The sequence below is a fragment of the Saccopteryx leptura genome, chromosome 12, assembly GCF_036850995.1.
Source record: "Saccopteryx leptura isolate mSacLep1 chromosome 12, mSacLep1_pri_phased_curated, whole genome shotgun sequence".
NCBI lineage: Eukaryota > Metazoa > Chordata > Mammalia > Chiroptera > Emballonuridae > Saccopteryx > Saccopteryx leptura.
This window is the reverse complement of record NC_089514.1, coordinates 53,322,144-53,342,711: the sequence shown is the minus strand read 5'-3', so window position 1 is coordinate 53,342,711 and position 20,568 is coordinate 53,322,144. Positions and strand designations below refer to the sequence as shown.

At 33.2% G+C, this 20,568-nt stretch overlaps 1 protein-coding gene across 1 annotated transcript in view; it reads left to right on the top strand.

The window, feature by feature from the left end:
• Positions 1-20,568, top strand: part of SEMA3A (semaphorin 3A) — a 612,798-nt gene that overhangs the window by 228,584 nt on the left and 363,646 nt on the right. Inside the window, exon 2 of the mRNA XM_066353930.1 lies at positions 757-824. The gene's annotated coding sequence lies outside the window, so the exon portion shown is untranslated. The remainder of the gene's footprint in view (positions 1-756; positions 825-20,568) is intronic.

The window sequence follows — 20,568 nt, the reverse complement described above, 5'->3', positions numbered from 1 at the left end:
TTGCATACATTTTTTTTGTTTTTACCAAATTGTATTTTTTCCCAAATGATAATATTAAGTCTTTGGCCCAGATTTTAATTGTCATTATTTGTTTACAAATTTGTTTTTACTAATTATTCAAATATGAAATAGTATATGATTGATATGATTGATGTTACAAAGCAAATGTTAGAAAGCATCTATTTTAGTAAAAAAAACACATTTAAAGCATGTTTTAATATTATGTTTAAAGAGATTCAGTTATTTAAAATTTTTATTTACTTTTCATATATAATGTATTTTCTTTATTCATGAAAAAGAAAAGCTTTTGTTAAAATGAAATCCGGTTAGTTGTTAGCAGCTCCATGAAATTACTGCTTAGCTGGTTTGTCAGTGTGAGCCTTTCATCATCAGTAGTGAAAAATGTGAATGACATCATAGCATTACGGACAAATCAATAGAGCATGTTAGAGTTTCAACTGATTCTCAAATAAATTAGCTATTCTTTGACAGAGCAGAGCCTAAATAATGAATTATTTTTAAATCCCATTAGTGATTACAAATTGTAATTGTTTGAAGGTGCAAGAAATGAATGTAAAATATTTGTCACATTTGGTATCTGCTTCCCATAGTACATTCTTCTTTTCTTCTCTACATTTCCTTATGAAAGGTATTGAAGTTGTTTAAAGAAATTTAATTTAGAGGAGTCCCTGTTAATTTATTACTAATTGTTTGATTTTCATTGAATTCTAAGAATGGACTTGTTTATTTTTATAGGGTGCATAAAATAACCAGTTGGACTGAACAATTATATCTCAGAAATTAAGAATATTTCTTGGAAAGAGGTAAGAGATATTAAAATATACATATTTGTATATTATTGTTTTGGTAAATATTTTGCTTTGCTCATACAGTTCCTTGGCATATAATATAAAAGATAATTTATAAATTTTAAAAATGAAGAGCACTTTCTGTTTTTACTTATATAACCTTCTATGGTGTAGAATGATTTAGAAAATGGGAGGGTTCCAATATTAGGGGAAAAAAACTGTTTTGTAAGAAAGCCACATTGTCTCTTCAAATAGTCAAGATCTGGATTCCTACTATATTGTCTTGAATCTTCATATTTAGTAATTAGACATGTTCCCCAGGAGCCACAGAGCAGAGGTAGTTGGTTTGTGGGCAGATTGCCATCCAGGAAGATCCTTTGACAAGCCTGCCCCTTCTGCATTTCCTGGACCACGTATGGTTCCTATCAGCTCGAATCCATTCAAAGGCTTGAGTGTCAAGCACAAAGGGAGGAGTTCGTTTTTCATGTATTAAGCTATATTAATTTTTATCTAAGATGTAAGACTGAAATATTACCCTTAAAGTCAAATACAGTTAAGAAATCAAAATGCATGTTTATTATTTTTTATACCTCTTTAACTATAAATGTTTCTCAATATTCATTTGATTGTAAAAAATAGGAAGAAAATTTAGCAGCATTAAGCCTACTATTCTACTGGTACCTATATCTATCTATATCTATATATTCTGTTGTTATGAGAAGAAATGAACAAAGGAACTCAAATTTATGATTAAAATTTTATGAGTAGTCTATGGGACTGGTAGAAAAATATAAAACAATTATAAATATTTTTTTTCCATTTATGGGTCTTCAAGTGGAATGCAAATTTTTATTAAATTTATTCTTTTATTTTTATTTCAGTAAAACTAGAGTTCCCAATTTTATTGGGTCCTTTGTATTTAATTAGATTATTGTTCCTATTTAAAGTGAACAAATGCATTTTTATGCTTTTCATTTTTAATATTAAAATGATTTTTAATTAAAATTATATTATAATTATTTAATAGAAGCTCATTTACATTTGAAAAACATTTATCACATGTGAGAATTCACTGACTTGGGATGTACAGTGAAACTGCTAAGTTAAAATCAAATAAAAATTTTGAATTTTTTACAGGATATATCTTAATATTTAGTATCAGTAAAGAATAAAGCCTTCAAAATATGACTTTTGTATTGCCAGTTCTCTAATATATGTATATACATACATACATATTTATATATACAAGCATATTATACATATTATATATATTTCTTTTGGGCTAGATTTTTAGCCTCCCACAATACAGCCATTATTCAGTAATACATTATGCACACAAATACTAAAAATATGCTTTTCTTTAGCAAACAATAACCTTTTAATTTTCCAATTATAATTTTTCATAGACCATTACTATAGGAGGCAAAGTTCACAAAGTGAATTACCTGGGTATTAATTAAATACTGTTCTGCCCTGTCCAGATAGCTTGGAGAGCTCAGTTGGTTAGAGCATTCTCCTGAAGAGAAGAGGTTGTTGGTTTGTCTCTTATCAGGGCACATACAGGAGCAGATCAGTCTTCCTGCTTCTCTCTCTCTCTCTCCTCCTTCTCTCACTAAACAATAAATAAATGAAATAATTAAAGCCTGTTTCAAATTTATGAAGGCTAAAGTCATACATAGACTTGTTTTCAATGTCATTGCCATCATTACCTTCTAATGTATAATTAAAGGGCAAGCAAGTTTTTTTCAAAATTAACTTACTAAAACATCAACAGTCCATTTGAATGAGTCTTAAATCACTGAATACAATTAACAAGATATACATTGAATTGAAATGGCATAGTGAATGCTAGACAACTAATGAATATTTATAAAGGTCAGAGAAGCAAATTTAATTAAAATCTGTAAAATTTACTTCCAGATGTTGCATCTAATAGAACCACTTGAAGAATTTTATTTATGATTTAGGCTTTCAGTGATACAAATATAAATGAGGGTTGATAAATATCAGTGTGTTGAAAATGTGATGTGTCCATCAGAATTAGAGTCCCTGAACTTGTTTTATATTAATGTCCATATCAGTGGCCCCCTAATTTCTCCCCTTTTAAACAAAAGTAAACTTGAAGAATTATGGACATCTCAAATGCATTATAACATATTGAATATAAATAATTATTTATATAGTAGACAATATATTTTGTTTGCCTTGCTAATTTTATTACTTTTTGGCTTATTTGCTTATGAAATGCCAATATAGCAAGATCTATGACACATTTTCTCTTCTGAATCAGAGGATAATTCTGCAATTATTGACTGTTCTCTAGACGTGGCTTTCCATATGTTTTGTTCTAAGCAAATTCTAGATTAAATATATACCAATACCATATGAGAAAGCTCATGATAAAGATATCAGTATCAAGATTTTATTTTTTTTAAACAAGTCAATTAAAGGAGACTATAGTTAAGAAAATTATTTACTGATTTTGGATGAAAGAAAGAGGTAAAATTTCACATTAACTAAAAACAAAAATTGAAATTATATAAATGAGAAAAAAGATATAAATCAGAATGTTAAGAAGATTAAGAGTAGTATATATAATTTGTTATTCTATTTGAAGTTCATTCTTATATGAATATCAAATAACTTTGGTCTGTTTTATAGGGAAGTAGTTTTATATAGTAGAATGAAAGTATACTTCTGATTCACATATCTGTGGATTTACAAGCTGAATCACAATGTCAACTTGAGAAAAATACTTTGCCTTATTTAACTTTCTCATTTACACATTGAGACTAGCAATACATAATTTTAGTTGCTTACAATTTTTACATATTATTAAAATAATTTATTTTTTAAAATTGGATTTTGAAGTATATAATATATTTTCCTTATTATGAATAATTTTTAAACTACTGTTAATTTATTTTATTTTTCAAAATGGTTGTCTTATGTTTTCATTCTAGATTGTAAGTTTTTTAAAGGGAAAATATTTTTCTTTTTTATGCTTGCTCCCCACCTATAAGATTAAGGAACAGACAATATTTATTTAGTGAGTCATATTAAGAAAGACTAAGAATCATTTTTTTAAGATACATTGTTTGTGAATTGAGTTAAAACAAAACTATTTAAAAGGTTTATAATGCATACTTGCTTTGGCAGCACCTATACTAAACATTCATAATGCTCAAAAGGATGTCAATATTTAAGAGGTAGGCCTGGGCCAGTTGGCTCAGTGGTAGAGCATCGGCCCAGTCTGTGGAAGTCGCCAGTTCAATTCCCGGCCAGGGCACACAGGAGAAGTGCCCATCTGCTTCTCCACTCTTCCCCCTCTCCTTCTTCTCAGTCTCTCTCTTCCCCTCCTGCAGCCAAGGCTCCATTGGAGCAAAGTCGGCCCAAGAGCTGAGGACGGCTCCATGGCATCTGCCACAGGCACTGGAATGGCTCCGGTTGCAACTGCACATCGCCTCATATGGGCGGAGCATCGCCCCCTGGCGGGCATGCTGAGTGGATCTCAGTCTGGCACATGTGGGAGTCTGTCTGCTGCTCCTGCTTCTCACTTTGGAAAAATACAAAAAAAATATTTAAGAGATAAAAACTTTTTTTTTAAATGAAAAGTCTTTTGATACAAAATGTTCCCCTATTAACTTAGCTTTTATTTAAGTTTGATTTTAAATAGGTTTTTTGAGTTTTTAGTTTATTATTATTTCAGTCTGCTTTGTAACCACTTCTAAGATTTTCCAAGGAACTTGAATAGCTTGTCCTTAACACAGAATTCTTTAGACATTTTTTAAAGACAGAGAAAAAGTTAGATAGCTGAGGGGTGCTAAGAAAATTATGCGAGAATCTAGCTCACATTCAGATATAATAACAGAAAACCTTGGTGACTTTGGCAACCAGCAAGCTCTCACCTCATGGCCTTGGCTGAAATATTAGCACCCACAAGATCAGAAAGAGTGCTTGTAGATATGGCTTTGCTACTAAAATAATTTGCATATGCCTAACCTCCATAACAAGTGAGGGTGAGATGGGAATGACCATGAGTAGAAGGGGAATGTTTCCTACCTCTGACAAAATTTATTGTCTGTATGTTTTCCCAAAAATTACCAATGATTCAGATTGAATCATTTATTTATTTTTCTCAAACAGTTATTTAATTAATTAATTAATTTATTTATTATTTTTATTCACTGAGAAGAGGGAAAGCAGAGAGACGGACTCCCACATGCACCACTACCGGGATACATCTGGCTATCCCACTAGGGAGAGATGCTCTGCCCATCTGGGCCATTGCTCCATTGCCCAGCAACTGAGCTCTTCTTAGCACCTGAGGTAGAGGCCATGAAACCATCCTCAGTGCCCAGGGCCAACTAGTTCCAATTGAGTCATGGCTGCAAGGGGAGAGAAGAGAGAGAGGAAAAGAAAGAGAGAAAGGAGAAGGGGAGAAATGGAGAAGCAAATAGGTATTTCTCCTCTGTGCCCTAACTGGGAATAAAACCTAGGACAACCACACGCCAGGCCAATGCTCTACCACTGAGCTAACCAGCCAGGGTCAGGCAGTTCTTTTATTTTTCTTCTATCTTTTATAATCTGGGTTAAATATTTTACTCCACAGAAGTTTTGAGCCGAAAATATTAAAATATTATTCCATTGTTAACATAAAGAAACTAAGGGCAAAGTAAATTTCATACATCTTAAAGAGACTAAGAACCCAAATCCCAAATACTAATTCTAGTGTTCTTTTCTTTGTATCACAGATCTTGCTCCAAAAATACTACTTTTCCCACAATACTTGTCTCCTTTAAATCATATACCTTGCTTTAAAAATACTCCTTTATATCATTGATCTTGCTTCCAAGTCATTTCTATCTTATATACTTTAGAATAATTTATTGACAATTTCCATTATTTAGCAGTATTGCCTTCAAGTGCAATTTATTTTTTTAAATTTAACTTAGAAAATTAATTTTAACATGGTGATATTGAATAATAACAGTGCATAGGTTTCAGGTAAACATTTCTATAGCATTTGAACTGTTGAATATGTTATATACCCATCACCCGAAGTCAAATATTTTCTGTCACCACATATTTGTTCGTCTTTATACCTTTCCCCCTCCCCCACATCCACATTGTCCTGAGAACCACTTCACATTTAATTTTGAATTTTCTATCATTTAGTTCCCAGATTTCCATGTGATTGAGATTTTTTCTGGAGATTTAATTTTTTTTTCTGAACTATGTCTCTGTCTTATGTAGGTATTATATTTGATTTCTTCTTCCTTGATGGCATTTGAGAGTGGTATTGTTAAGAACCCTAATAAAAAATGCAACTTTGAAAATGAAAAATTAAAATAAAAAATACAATGAAAATATAAAAATTTAAAATATTATGACAAGAAAAACCACAGATAAAAAGAGCAAAAGCAAACAAAAAATTGAAAAACAAAACACCACAAAAAAGAATAAAAAGTGTAAAATTTAAAAAAGATAAAATTCAAAAGAGAAAAAAAATAAGGGAAAAAAAGAAAAAGTAAATTTCAATTTTAAGAGGTTTCTTCCAGTAGGTGTTGCTATATTACAACTTTTACCTCTGTGAAGTTCCCGTTCTGTCTACCGCTGAGATGTTGCTGTCCCAATGATGTAGGTGGGGCCACAACTGCATTTGTAGGTGGACCGTGTTGTGAAGGCTTTATGGCTTTATGGCTTTAGCACTGGCAACCTCAGGCTTCTGAGTACTCCTTCCCATGTATGTAAAGACCTGGGGACCGAACATGGAGCACCTCTTTTCTTCAGGGGAGAAATTGGCTCTGGAGAGCTAGCCTCTCTGTATTGCAAGGTGAGGGAGGTGGGATTTAGGAGGCTGGGAGGCCACACTTTAACTTTCTCTGTCTCTGCTGAGTGCATGCTTCAGGCAGACTACAGGGACACTGGCTGTGACCCAGCACTCTGGCTGCTTTGGTTTATCTTTCCCTCTGCCCCTCTATCTTATAGCCCCTCCCAGCAGAAGGAGACCAGTCACTCTGTTTCCTTCTCCATACCCCTCAGACAAAATCCAGAGAGCTAGAGCTTCCCTTCTCCTCATAGTGCAGCAGAAAAACAAACAAACAAACCATTCATCCCAGGTTTGTCTTCTCTCCTCTTCTCTCCTCTTTCACTGCAAATGCATTTCATTTTCTGCCCCTTTTGCACCTCATCCCACCTTTAGTCCATTCATTGCATGGATCTTTTAGGTGTGCCTGCGAGCCCACCTGATGTTATTTTGCTGCATTATAGTTGTTCAATTTGTTGACATTTCAAGGGGAGAGATCAGGAGTATATCACACAACTGCCATTATTCTTAGCCTTACTTCAGATACAATGTATATTTGTGTAAACAGAATAAAAAGATGGCATCCTCTTCTTTCCTACACACACACACACAAGCTTATCATTGGATAAAAATGATTAAGAATAAAAGATTCAGAAGTAAGAGACAGACATACATATTACATTATTTCAGGGAACAACCCTGTTGGGAGAATGACATTTTATGACTGACTAAATTTACCTATTGATATATATATATATATATACACACACACACAGAAGGGAAAACATTGAATAAGACTTTTGTCTTTATTAAACTCTGTAAGATGTGTGTAGTTTCTTTGGGACACCTCTTTATATATTTTTTCTGCTAATTTTACTAAGATTAATTTAGGAAATATAAACTTCATTGTTTGAAAGGGCTCGATTCTATGAGTTTTGATAGTGGTATATTTCCAGGAAACAACCATCATAAGCAAGATACAGAATATTGCCATACCCCAATAAGATTCATTTTGACCATTTATTTTTTATACTATGCATTAGTTTGCATTTATATAAATGGAAATATATAACTATATATTTTATATATGCTATATATCACTTATTATATATTTTAAGTGGAATCATATAACTAAATATATTTTTCACCTACCATAATGATTTATTTATACACTTATATTTATCAGTATTTTATTTATTTTTATATCTAAGTAGTACTCCATTAAGTAGCTATGTTACATTTATTTCTTCATTTAAGTTGATGAGTATTTACTTGTTTCCATCTTTTGTCTTTTGTGAATTAATTTTATATGAGCATCTATACACAAATCTTTATGTGGACATGTGATTTTATTTTTCTTGGAAAATTCTATGGGATTCAAACAGCAGGGTCATTTGTTGAACTTTTAAAGAAATTACAGTTTTCTAAAGTGGTTGTACTATTTGACATTCACCTGAGTAGTGTATAAGAGTTCCTGTTGTTATACATCAGGGATCTGAAAACTATAGGTCTAGAGCCAAATTTAGCATTATTTGTAAAGAAATGGTGTTTAGAACACAGCCACACTTATTTGTTTATGAATGAGCTGCTTTTATGCCACAAAAGCTGAGTTAGATAATTGTGACAAAGACCATGAGCACTCAAAGCTTAAAATACTATCTACCCCTTTAAATAAAAAGTTTTCTGATCCCTACTCTGCACACTTGCAGAATTTCATGTTGTCAATTTTCTCTATTTATTCATTTTAATGTGTGTGTGTGTATATATATATATATATATATATATATATATATATATATGTATATATATGTAAGACTTTTTTTCTTATTATTTTTGAGTTGTAAGAACATTTTATATATTCAAGATACAAGTCCTTTGGGAGATAGAGTGGTATGTGAATAACTTCCAAATTTAATGGTTTTATTTTTTAGTTTTAAGGTTTTTTTGGTAGCAATTTGTTTATATTGATAAAGTGCCATATGTCATTTTTCTTATTTTTTTCTTCATTTATAATTTTTTTCTGTGTGTGACAGAGACAGAGAAAGTCAGGGAGACAGGGACAGATAAGAACAGACAGACAGGAAGAAAGAGATGAGAAGCATCAACTCTTTATTGTGGTACCTTAGTTGTTCATTGATTGCTTTATCATATGTGCCTTGAGCGACCCCTTTCTCGAGCCAGCGACTTTGGGCTCAGGTTGGTGAGCCTTGCTCAAACTAGATGAGCTTGCGCTCAAGCTGGCGACCTCAAGGCCTTGAACTTGGGTCCTCTGTATCCAGTCTGATGCTCTCTCCACTGCACCACTACTTGGTCAGGCTTCGTTTATAATTTTTACCATTGGGTACTAAGAAATGTTTGCTAACCTCAACATTAAACTGTTTCTTCAATATTTTCCTGTAAGAGCTTTATTGTTCTTATTTTTGAAATATTATGATCCATTTTGATAAGTTTTTGCAGGTATTTAGAGGTAAGTGTTGAGATTAATCATTTTTTTTATTGTCAATGTCTAGTTGTCCTAGAATCATTTATTGAAAAAACATTTCTTTCCCCATTGAATTACCTTAGGAACTTTGTAAAAAATCAGCGGCTTAGTTCTGGACTCTAATTACATTGGATTATGTTTACCTTTTTGCCAATAACATGATGCCTTGATTTTTTTAGATTTACACTAAATCTCAAAATCAAATTTTATGAGATAACCAACTCAGCTGTTGGTACTTCTTTGGTACTTCTAGGGTGTTGTCTTCTCATATAATTCCTTCCCTCTTACAAAAAAATTTCCTAATATTTGGATTTGGACTTGTTGAATCTATAAATTTATTTATGCTTTTCTAGATATCAATTAATTTTTATTTTAAATCTATTGTGGTCAGAGAACATAGTGTGATGTAAATTATTTAAAACTTACAGGAAGTTGTTTTAAGTTCCAATGTATGTGCTGTATAGTGTTCTTTAGATCCACTCTGTGTTTACTTATTTATTTTTGCTTTGTTGTCTTAATATAGTCCTTCCTATGATCATGGAATTACAGTTTTCTTTCTTTAATTCTGTCAATTTTGACTTCTTATACTTTGTGGTTCCTTTATAGGCTCATACACATTTATGCTTAGAATGTCTTCCTGCTGAATTGATCCTTTTATGTACTGTTTCTTTTTATCCTTGGTAGTGCTTTTGCTTTGACATCTATTTTCACTGACATTAATATAGTCATTACAACAGTCTTATGCTTAATATTTGCATCGATTCACTTTCATGTCATCTGTTTAATGCTGCAATTGAGCATTTAATGCATTCTAATCTCTGTTCCTTTGTAACATGTATCTCTTCCCACCAAGAAAAGGTTTTAAAATCTTATTTTATTCTTGACATTTTTGAATGTAGTAATGTTAGACATTTAAGGATGCGTTTTACTTTGTTATCATTGCTTTGAGTGATAAACAGCCCTTTTAATACAAAGTGTCACACCCTTCATTTATGAGACATTTTCTTGGTAGACATATAGGTAGATATAGGTATAGGAAGAGATATACCAACATATACATGAAATATATATCCAGATATAGATAGATATGCACAAGAATTTCTTTCCCGAGTATCCTGTCTTTCCATTAGTATGGTCCCCAAAATATCATATTTAACTACTTAATCCATTAATTTATATATTTTTTACTCTACCATTTCATGTTATTACTGATTTACTTTGTGGCAATATTTCTTGATTCTGTCTGCTAACTCTCCTATTGAAGTTTTTATTTCAATTATCACTGTTATAATTGCAAAGAGCACTTTCTGATTCTCTTTCTTATAGTCTTTTATTTACTTGTTTGTTTCTAACAAATTAAATATCTTTTCTTATTTCTAGGGAATGTTCACTATTGTTTTGATATTTTTTTCCATGTCCTTCATTGTCTTTGTTTTCTTCAGGTTTTTTCAGTTGGTGATTCTGAGTAATTTTTTGTTTCTCATTAATGTGATCAGCTTTCCTCACACATCAAGTTATTCTGGGCTGTTCATTAGTATGTATTAGTGAGATATGAAACCATATGTGTAAGCACTGTCTATAATGGAATTGAGTTAATAAAAAGTTTAAAGCATATTTTGTGAATCATTAGACTATGCTTTATATTTACCAATAAACAAATTAGTCTTTTCACAGTAGACCACCAGGGGATAATATGTGGGGTACTTTCTCTAGTGCTATTTAGTATCTCTAGTAATTGGCAGAGGGAAAATACCTGCCGATAGCTAATATTTTGGGAATTAAGAGGTAGAAATCATGGCCTCCTAATCTTTTCTTCTAGTGATGATCATTTCACAGTTTCCTTAGGGTGAACGGGTTTGCTTGTCCTGAAAGGTCCTCTACTCCTTTTCCAAGTCAAATAAGTTTATATAAATTTAGCATCTCCAAAGTTTTTTTAAATCTTACATGGTGGTAACCATTTTATTATTCTCTTGGCCCTAGTGGTTTAGTACATTTCTGTTCATTCATTTTTTTTTTGTTTCAGTTCTTTCATTATATCTTCAATAGGGTTAAGGGAGGGGAAGATGAAATTAGTATGTAAAATCTTCCTCGCTTATTTAGTATTCACATATATTCTTAACAAATAAACTTAAATTGTTTAAGTATGTTGATTTAACTTAAATACTATTATGGGTGATGGTGATATGTTTCCAAAGGTTTGACAGGCAGAAGGAAAATTTTCTTTGAGTTTTTCAGGAACAGTTATCTAGACCAAATGATTAATCAGCTTTTTCTATCCCTACCTTGTGGCCTGGCCATATTTTCAGGTTTGTTTTATAATTTATTGATACCTTTGCCACAGGAAGAGAAGAAAACTCACATTAGTTTACACAATTAATGCCAAGATGTTCTAGAAAGAAGTTTGTTAGAGAAGGGAGTGGAAATTATTAGCTAAAATTATACTGTAGATTATCTGTAGATTTCATTATTCATGTTCTTTCTGTCCTTTTATTACAATAGTAATTGACTATAGTTTAAGTGGAAGTATAGGCTGAAATTCAGTTGCAGCTCATCTGAGTTTCATCAAAAGCATATCCCTTTTGTGCCAAAACTAGACTTTGAAACAACTTATGTCTAGAAGTGCTACCAACAGTCATTAAGGATTTGCCTGAGGTCTTAGACAGTTACTATAGAAACTGTTCCACACAACTCTTCTTTAGTGAAACCTTAACCAACAACAGTTTGCCAGAACTGAAAATAACAATAGGTGAAAAAAAAATAAGCATAAAGAAACAGAGAATTAACAATAGTTGGATTTGTACAGTATCATACATAGACATGTAGATTAGCCATTTTGAATGGAATTTCTGGAACAATTTAATCTACACTGCAAAAATGGAGACTCAGATGCTGAAGTTTTAATCCAACTTTATTCTAAATATGTGGTCACAAGTACTCTTGAGCTTTCTTTATCAAGTGCAATTTAGTTTTGTTTCTAAAACAGAGAAATTTAAAAAAATCTTAGACCAAACCATAAAATTATTTTTTATTCAGCAGAACACAGGAGTTCATATAAAATTCATAGCAGCCTGTATTTTAAGTAGTGATTTCCCAAATATTAATAGTAATCTCAGAACATTTCAAGCAGTATTCAGAAAACCATATTACTGAATAATATGACAAAACTGACACAATCTATAGTGGTATTAAAGTTGTAAATAATTGTCATATAGCCAAACTCTAAATTTTTGCAGGGCAGATGGAAATATGTAGTGAAAAGATCTTTAAAAAGATTTAACATCTTATAGAATTTTTACTCATAATATTAAGTTATCCTTGAATATTGATTAGAAAGCTATCACAAGCAGTATAGAGATACAAAGATGAATACAATAAAAAGCTGTGTGATTATAAAAGATTCCTTTGATACCTAGGATCTACATGTTTATATAAATAAAAATCAATTGAAGTTCTATACTTCTTTAAAGAACACCCTAAATATCTCTGTTAAATGGTAAAGAAGACTTTTTTGTGTAATCTAATGAACACAATAAACAGAGGAACAAAATAGACACAGAAACAGGGTCATAGGGAACAGATGGAAATCTGTTAGAGGGAAAGGGGAAGAAGGGATGAAATCAAAGAAGGTGAAGGGATCAGCCAAAAATGTATATGCATAACACATATATACAGACAATAGGGTATCAACAGCCAGAGGGAAAGGGGAAGTTAAGGGGGTAGAAGGAGTGGAAAGAGACTTTGCATGGGACCTAAAGGGGACTGATGCAATTTGTAGAGGATGTTATATTGAATGGAATACTTCAAACCATGTCAATACAATAAATTAAAAATAACAAATTAAAAACATTATTATGTTGTACACCAAAAGAGAAGAAAAAGAAAACCCTCGGTACAATGACTATTCTACCTTAATATACAGGCTGTTACTCTGCCAGTCTTACTAGATTCAGATGGTAAAGAAACAATAATCAAGTGGATTGAGACACTCACATTTTTGTTACCAGATAATATGAAAAACATATGCATTTCTAACCATAATCTGATCCAAATAGTAGATGAGTGTGTTACTTGAAATCATAATTAAAAAGCAGGCACACTTGTTGAAGTGACCATATTAAAGAAAATACATTAAATGGTTTTATCAATTGGTCTGCCAAAATGCCCAATTTTAATCACATCCACTCATCAGCTAACTACATATAATCCTTCACATCTCAATTAAACATTACTTTCACAATAAAAGTCTTAATATTTTCCATTACTTGTCACATTTATAACATCTTGTACAATGTTTGTCTCCTATAAATTATATTTTCTATTAAGTTAAAGATTGTGATTCTCTTTTTATTAGCTATTTTACTTACTAGATGTTGCTCAATTAATATATTGATTGCTTGATTACATATAGATTTTGCTTAATTATTTTATGGTATTTTACTGCTTTTATTAAAATATGCCAAAAACCCAGAACAGGCGGAGTCCCGCTACTGAGCATAGACTGTGGAGTGAAGGCTTGCAGCAGTTCCATGAGCGAGCTCCTACTGCAGTGGCAGGGCGAAACACCAGAATCAGGGGGAGACCCACAGATGAGCAAAGGTGCTCACCCCTGCCTTCAGGGCCAAGCATAAGACCACCTGTGGAGGCAAGGCGAAGGCCAAGGCCACTGAGGCTTGGACACACAAGCATGTGATCTAAGCCACTCTCGTGAAGTAGAGGCGAAAACCACAGCAACAGCCCCAGTGGGCAGGCACCAGCAATGCCCATACCTGAACACCCTAGGCAGCAACAGGGGAGAGGGGTGGGCCGGCAAACAGACCACACCTAGGGAACACAGAGGCCAAACCCAGTGGACTCCAGTGGCCAAAACCTTCTTTTACACAGACAAAATGATAAGGCAGAGAAATGCAACACAAATGAATCAAGAAAAATCCCCAGAAAAGACCTGAGTGAGTCAGATATAATCAAATTACCAGATGTAGAGTTTAAAATAACAATTGTTAGGATGCTCAAAGATATTAGAACAACAATAAATGGTCATTACAAACACCTAAATAAAGAGATAGCAAATATAAAAAAGGACATTGATATAATAAAATAGAATCAGTCAGAAATGACAAATACAATATCAGAAATGAAGAACACAATGGAAGAAATTAAAAGCAGGAAGGATGAAGCTGAGAATCGAATCAGCAAGTTAGAGGACAAGATAAATGAAGGCAAGGAAGCAGAACAGAAAAAAGAAAAGAGACCAAAAAGTCTGAGGAAACTCTAAGAGACATCTCTGACAACATGAAGAGAAATAACATCTGCATCATAAGGGCTCCGAAAGAAGAAGAGAAAGAACAAGGGATAGAGACTTTGTTCAAATATATCATAGCTGAAAACTTCCCTCAGTTAAGGCAGGGAAATGTCTCACAAGTTCAAGAAGCAAAGAGAACTCCATTAAAGAGAAACCCAAGAAATCAACACCAAGACACATCATAATTAAAATACCAAAGAAAAGTGATAAAGAAAAAATATTAAAAGCTGCTAGGGAAAAAAAAGACTATCACCTACAAAGGAGCCCCCATAAGGATGACTTCCGACTTCTCAAAAGAAACACCTGAGGCCAGAAGGGAATGGCAAGAGATATTCCAAGTAATGCAAAACAAGAACCTACAACCAAGACTACTTTATCCAGCAAGGCTATTGTTTAAAATTGAAGGAGAAATAAAAAGCTTTCCAGACATAAAAAAACCTCAAGGAATTCACTACAAACAAACCAATGCTGCAAGAAATGCTAAGGGACTTGTTATAAACATATCAAAGGGAAAAAAGAATATAGCAAAAAAGGAATAGAGTTTTAAAGAATAAAATGGCAATAAACAACTACATATCAATAATAACCTTAAATGTAAATGGATTAAATGATCTGATCAAAAGACATAGGGTAGCTGCATGGATAAGAAAACAGGACCCATACAAATGCTGTCTACAAGAGACACACATTAAAACAAAGGATGCACATAGACTGAAGATAAAAGGATGGAAAAAATATTTCATGCAAATAGAAGTGAAAAAAAGCTGGGGAAGCAATATTTATATCAGACAGAATGGACTTTAAAACAAATGCTATATACTAAGAGATAAAGAAGGCCACTACATAATGATAAAGGGAGCAATCCAACAGGAAGATATAACCGTTATAAATATCTATGCACCTATTATAGGAGCACCTAAATATATAAAGCAGAATTTGATGGATTTAAAGGGTGAGATCAATAGCAATACTATAATAGTAAGGGATTTTAATATCCCACTAACATCACTAGATAGATCCTCAAGAAAGAAAATTAACAAAGAAACAGCAGACTTAAAGGACATACTAGATTAACTCGATTTATTAAATATCTTCAGAACCTTTCACCCTAAAGTAGCAGAATATACATTCTTTTCAAGTGCTCATGGTACATTCTCTAGGATAGACCACATGTTAGGGCACAAAAGCGGCCTCAACAAATTTAAGATTAAAATTATATCGAGCACTTTCTCTGATCACAATGGCATGAAGTTGGAAATCAACCACAAAAGAAAAACTGAAAAATACTCAAACACTTGGAAACTAAATAACATGTTATTAGATAACAAATGAGTTAGCAATGAGATCAAAGAAGAAATTCAAAAATTCCTAGAAACAAATAATGAGCATACATCAACTCAAAATTTATGAGACACAGCAAAAGCAGTCCTAAGAGGGAAGTTCATAGCATTACAGGCATACTTCAAGAAGCTAGAAAAAGCTCAAATAAACAACTTGACCCTGCATCTAAAAGAACTAGAAAAAGAACAGCGAATAAAGCCCAGAGCTAGTAAAAAGAAGGAAATAATAAAGATCAGAGCAGAAATAAATGACATAAAGGCTAAAGAAACAATACAGAGGATTAATGAAACCAGGAGCTGGTTCTTTGAAAAGGTAAACAAGATGGATGAACCTTTACCAGACTCACCAAGAAAAAAAGAGAGAGGACTCAAATAAATAAAATTAGATACGTAGGTGGGACATAAAAGTGAAACTAAGAGACATTGATAAGAGTGTGGTGGTTACAGGGGGGGAGGGGGGAATGGGACAGGGAAAGGGGGAGGGGGAGGGGTACAAAGAAAACAAGATAGAAGGTGACAGGACAATCTGACTTTGGGTGATGGGTATGCAACATAATTGAATGACAAGATAACCTGGACTTGTTATCTTTGAATATATGTATCCTGATTTATTGATGTCACCCCATTAAAAAAAATAAAATTATTATAAAAAAAAATAAAATTAGAAATGAAAGTGAAGAAATAACAACTGATACAACAGAAATACAAAATATTGTAAGAAAATACTATGAAGAACTGTATACCAAAAAAACTAGACAACCTAGATGAAATGGACAAATTCCTTGAAACACAATCTTCCAAAAATTAATCTGGATGAATCAGAAAACCTAAGCAGACCAATCACAACAAATGGGATTGAAACAGTTATCAACCCCCCCCCCCCAAAAAAAAAAGTACTGGGCCTGATGGCATAACAAGTGAATTCTACTAAATATTCAAAGAAGAACTAACTCCTATACTTCTCAAGCTATTTCAAAAAATTCTAGAAAAAGGAAGACTTCCAAGCTCCTTTTATGAGGCGAGCATAATTCTGATTCCAAAACCAGGCAAAGACAACACAAGGAAAGAAAATTATAGGCCAATATCCCTGATGAATTTAAATGCTAAAATCCTCAACAAAATATTAGCAAACCGGATCTAACAACATATGAAAAAAAATCATACACCATGATCAAGTGGGATTTATTTTTCTAAGGCAAGACTGGTACAATATTCGCAAATCAATCAATGTGATTCATCACGTAAACAAAAGGAAGGAGAAAAACCACATGATAATCTCAATAGATGCAGAAAAAGCATTTGATAAAATCCAGCAGCAATTCATTATCAAAACTCTCAGCAAAGTGGGAATACAGGGAACATACCTCAACATGATAAAGGCCATCTATGATAAAACCACAGCCAACAGCATATTCAATGGGCAAAAATAAAAGCTGTCCCCTTAAGATCAGGAAAGAGGCAGGGATGCCCCCTTTCACCACTCTTATTCAACATAGTTCTGGAAGTCCTAGCCACAGCAATCAGACAAGAAAAAGAAATAAAAAGTATCCAAATTGGAAAAGAAGAAGTAAAACTATCACTATTTGCAGATGATATGATATTGTACATAGAAAACCCTAAAGTCTCAATTAAAAGACTACTGGAAGGCCCTAGCTGGTTGACTCAGTGGTAGAGCATTGGCCTGGTGTGCAGGAGTCCCGGGTTTGATTCCCGGCCAGGGCACACAGGAGAAGCGCCCATCTGCTTCTCCACCCCTCCCCCTCTCCTTCCTCTCTGTTTCTCTCTTCCCCCTCCCTCAGCCAAGGTTCCATTGGAACAAAAAGTTGGCCCGGGCGCTGAGGATGGCTCCATGGCCTCTGCCTCAGGCGCTAGAATGGCTCTGGTTGTGGCAGAGCAACAACCCAGATGAGCAGAGCATCACCCCCTGGGGGGCATGCTGGGTGGATCCCAGTCAGGTGCATTCAGGAGTCTGTCTGACTGCCTCCCCGTTTCTAACTTCAGAAAAATACAAAAAAATAAACAAATAAAAAAAAACTACTGGACTTGATAAATGAATTCAGCAAGGTGGCAGGATATAAAATTAATACTCAGAAATTAGAGGATTTTTATACACTAACAATGAACTGTCAGAAAGAGAAATGAAAGAAACAATCCTCTTCACCATTGCAACCAAAAAAATAAGGTACCTAGGAATAAATTTACCCAGGAAGATTAAAGACTTGTACTCAGAAAATTATAAAACATTGATAAAAGAAATCAGGGAAAATACAAACAAGTGGAAGAATATACCATGCTTATGGTTAGGAAGAATAAACATCATTAAAATGTCTATATTACCCAAAGCAATTTATAAATTCAATGCAATACCAATTAAAATATCAATGACTTACTTCAAAGATATAGAACACATATTCCTAAAATTTATATGGAACCAAAAGAGAACACAAATAGCCTCAGCAATCTTGAAAGGACGAATAAAGTGGGAGGTATCACACTTCCAGATATCGAGTTATACTACAAGGCCATTGTACTCAAAACAGCCTGTTACTGTCATAAGAACAAGCATATAAATCAATGGAACAGAACTGAGAACCCAGAAATAAACCCACACTTTTATGGACAACTGATATTTGACAAAGGAGATAAGAGCATACATTGGAGTAAAGAAAGCCTCTTCAACAAATGGTGTTGGGAAAATTGGACAGCTACCTGCCAAAAAAATAAAACTCAGTTGGTGGTCACCAACTTACACCACTCACAAAAATAAACTCAAAATGGTTAAAAGACTTAAATGTAAGCCATAAAACCTTAAGCATCTTAGAAGAAAACATAGGCAATAAGCTCTCTGACATCTCTCACAGCAATATATTTGCAGATTTATCTCCACGGGCAAGTGAAATAAAAGACAGGATAAACAAATGGGACTATATCAAACTAAAAAGCTTTTGCAAGCTAAAGATAATAAGAACAGAATAAAAAGACAAACTACACAATGGAAGAATATATTTGATAATGCGTCTGATAAGGGGTTAATAACCAAAATTTATAAAGAACTTGTAAAACTCAATACCAAAAAGACAAACAATCCAATCAAGAAATGGACGAAAGAAATGAATAGACACTTCTCCAAAGAGGACATACAGATGACTAATAGGCATATGAAAAAATGCTCAACATCACTAGTCATTAGAGAAATGCAAATTAAAACCACAATGAGATATCACCTCACACCAGTCAGAATGGTGCTCATCAACAAAACAACACATAAAAAGTGCTGGTGAGAATGTGGACAAAAGGGAACCCACCTGCACTGCTGGTGGGAATGCAGACTGGTGCAGTCACTGTGGAAAACAGTATGGAGATTCCTCAAAATTGAACTGCCTTTTGACCCAGCTATACCACTTTTAGGAATATACCCCAAGAACACCATAGCACTGTTTGAAAAGAAGAAATGCACCCCATATTTATGGCAGCATTGTTCACAATAGCAAAGATCTGGAAACAGCCCAAGTGTTCATCAGTGGACAAGTGGATTAAAAAGCTTTGGTACATATATACTATGGAATTCTATTCAGCCATAAGAAATGATGACATCGGATCATTTACAACAACATGGATGGACCTTGATAACATTATACTGAGCGCAATAAGTAAATCAGAAAAAACTAAGAACTATATGATTCCATACATAGGTGGGACATAAAGATGAGACTCAGAGACTTGGACAAGAGTGTGGGGGTTATAGGGTTGGGGGGAGGAGAGGGGATAGCGGGAGAGGAGGGACACCAATAAAACGAGTTAGAAGGTGATGGAAGACAATTGAACTTTGGGTGATGGGAATGCAGCATAATCAAATGTCAAAATAACTTAGTGATGTTTTCTCTGAACATATGTACCCTGATTTATCAATGTCACTCCATTAAAATTAACTTTAAAAATATGCAAATATTAACTATAAAAGTGATTTTAATATGTGCATTTATAGCTATCAAACCCAACTATGGTAATAGATGTTATTATGTATACAAAGATTATTCTTATTGTCAGTGTGTTGGTTGACTTATCTTCAAAATCATAATGAAATTCTTGATTATATCAATAATTAAGAGTTAAGTGCAACCAAGACACAATGCACTATAGAATAAAAAAAGTATTATCTAAAACTTTGGCTTGAGTATCCATCAGAGGGCATAATTATAAATGTGTTGACTTATAGTTGAATTATTTTACCTAAGAGAGCAAAGTTAGTACAAGAAGAGTTTTAGAGATAATTCTGTGAAATTAATTTAAGTATAAGAATGAAAAAAGGAAGGAGAGAAAAACAAAATGGTTTTTCCTAAATAAACACAATTGATAGAATGCCTAGAAATAATAATTTTTAAAAGCTATGAAGACCCTTTTTCTACTGCAAGCACATGGACTCTATTTTAGATATATTCTGCCTTAAAACATGTATTCCTTTGAAGAGTTTTGCCTCAGGAAAAAATAAATTACAGTATACCAGTCACATTTTGTGAATGAATGAAACCTCAACCTATTGACTTAGTGTAAGAAAATCCAATAAAAATAACTATCCTAATATCACTGATTTAATAACAAAATGATATTGTCTGCATTTTGATTAATATCTATTTTCAATCAAGAGACCATTGTCTTATAGAAATATTCTTAGACCAATTGTGAGTCTAGACTCTGAAATTAGGTGGAGGAGCCTTCTACATTAAGTACTTTCATATCCCACAGGCTGAGGTCAAGCACATCTGAGATGTGTTAGATGAAATTCCACACAATCCTCAACTGCCAAGTTTGGATGAAATGAATATAATACT